Source organism: Canis lupus, chromosome X (genome assembly GCF_011100685.1).
Source record: "Canis lupus familiaris isolate Mischka breed German Shepherd chromosome X, alternate assembly UU_Cfam_GSD_1.0, whole genome shotgun sequence".
Lineage (NCBI taxonomy): Eukaryota > Metazoa > Chordata > Mammalia > Carnivora > Canidae > Canis > Canis lupus.
In genome coordinates, this window is record NC_049260.1 from 2,813,453 (window position 1) to 2,816,210 (window position 2,758).

Consider the following 2,758-nt stretch of genomic DNA (forward strand, 5'->3'; position numbering starts at 1 on the left):
GGAGGGACAGAGGGAGAGAGAGAGAATCTCAAGCAGACTCCATACTAAGCGGGAAGTGGGACATGGGTCTTAGGCTCATGACCCTGAGATCATGACTGGAGCCAAAATCAAGAGCGAGATGCTTAACTGACTGAGCCACCCAGATGCCCCATTGCCTGTCTACACATCTTGACAAAGGCCTACCCCCGTGTTCCTTAAAACTGTCAAGAGGCAAAATTCACTGGCGCTGAGCTCTTTCCAAAAATTCCAAATTACTTGGATAAGGAAGAACATTCTGATTTTTTTTTCACCATAGATTTATTTTTGCTTTTTCTCAAATTTCATATAAATGGGAATATACAGTTTGTATTTTCCAGTCTGGCCTCTTTCAGCATCGTTTTCAGAAAGACCCATCAATATCATTGTATCAGTAACCCACTTTTTTTTTCATTACTAAAGTAGTAGTCCATTGTATAAATATATCATCGGTTTTTTGTTCACTCCCCGATTGATGAAACCCTGGACTGTTTCTAAATTAGGCCATTATGAATAAACCTGATATGAATATTCTTGTGCAAACATCTTGTGGACATGGTTTCATTTCTCTTGGCTAAATATTTAGGAGTAGGGCTGCTCCGACTCAGCATATGTGCATTTGTAGACTTATAGGAAACTGCCAATTTTTCTCATTAAAATGTGAAGGTTATCTTATAACGATGTGTTTATGTAACTGTCTTTTATTGTGCATACAGAGTTCTTTCAAGGTAAAGACTGCAATCTTTTATTACTTTTTTTTTTTAAATCCACAATCCTCCTTGTCGTTTAGTAGGAAATTCATTGTGACAGTTTGCTGGTCACTCCACAACCTGGATATATGATAATTAACTTTGTTTTGTTTACACCTTCTCAGCCAGTTTCATTTCCTGTGACATAATTTTATATACACACCAGTTAATGCTTTATCCATCAGGGGACATATCAAGTTTATTTTGCTATTGAAAAAGGATATTAAGCTTTTCTAATTTAGTACAGACAGGCTCACTTGCATTTTCTTCTGCGATATCATTTAGGGAATTATACAAGTTTTTGACAACATTATAATACAGCCTTATTTGAAAGGCGTCATCTTACTGAGCTATTCGATTTATTGTCCCATGTTGGAGGGAAAGCTTCTGCAAGACATGAGTTTGAAATATTTTCAGCCAGGGAACCAGTACTATTATGAAATGCATGAGAGTGTGCATGCATGTGCGTGTAAGAAAGAGAGAGACACATGAAGAGAGAAGATCCCATTTGAGTCAGTGGTGGTAGCTTTTTGAAGTGAGGAAGTTTCTCTTACTCATCATTATACTTTCAATATTTTGCACAGTGCCTGAATGATTTGGTAAATATTGCTTAAAACCCTATGGTAGTGTGTGTGTATCATAAATACACCTTCAAACCAGTTTGCCATCTTGAAAGATTAAATGATCTTATCATCATTATTAGTCGCTATCACTGTAGAAGCATGGGAAAGCTATACTCATGGAGAAGCTCATTCATGGAGATGCTCACCCATGAAGATGCTCCCCAGTGGAGGTCCTCACTCACAGAGAGGGCCTCTCATGGAGAAGCTCACTCACAAAGAGGCTCACTCATGGAAGAGTTATAGTCATGGAGATGCTCACGCAAGGAGAGGCTCATTCATGGAGAAGCTCATTCATGGAGAAGCTGGTTCATGGAGGTGCTCCCTAGCGGAGATGCTCACTCATAAAGATGCTCCCTAGTGAAGGTTCTCACTCACAGAGAGGCTCACCCATGGAGAAACTCACTCATGGAGATGTTCACTCATGGAGATGTTCCCTAGGGAAGGTCCTCCCTCATGGAGAGGCTTACTCATGGAGAAGCTCACTCATGGAGAAGGTGATTAATGGAGATGTTCCCTAGGGAAGGTTCTCCCTCATAGAGAGTCTCACCCATGGAGAAGCTCATTCATAGAGAAGCTGATTCATGATGGTGCTCCCTATGGAAGGTTCTTCCTCATGGAGAGGCTCACCCATGGAGAAGCTCACTCATGGAGATGCTCCCTAGGGAAAGTTCTTTCTCATGGAGAGGGTCACCCATGAAGAAGCTCACTCATGGAGAAGCTGATTCATGGAGGTCCTCCATAGTGAAGGTTCTCACTCATGGAGAAGCTCACCCATGGAGATGCTCACTCATGGAGCAGCTCCCTCATGAAGCTCATCTATGATGAAACCCATTCCTGGAGATAAGTACTCATGGAGAAGCTTACTCTCTACCTCCTCCATTACTGGCTACTGCCCTTCCTCATTTCTCCTGCTTATGTTGAACACAATATGTAGCAAGTGCTTCTTCAGCTTTTCTTCCAGTGTCATTCATGAATCCTTGGCTAATTTTCCTTGCATTGTTAACTGAAGGAATTGTTGGATTTTTACAATGTTATGGGCCCTAGCCCCCGGATCTCAGAATGGGACCTCTTTTTGGAGATGGAGCCTTTAAAGACGTGATTAAGGTACAAGGAGGTCACTAAGATAGGTCTAAGCTAACACAGCTGTTGTCCTCATAAGAGGAGACCGGGGATCGAGTCCCATGTTGGGCTCCAGGCATGGAGCCTGCTCCTCCCTCTGCCTGTGTCTCTGCCTCTCTCCCTCTCTCTCTCTCTGTCTCTCATTAATAAATAAATAAAATCTAAAAAAAAACCCTCTGTTTTAATTCCACACTGGAATTAAAATTTAAAAATAAAAACAAAACAAAACAAAAACCAAGAGGAGGTTAGGAC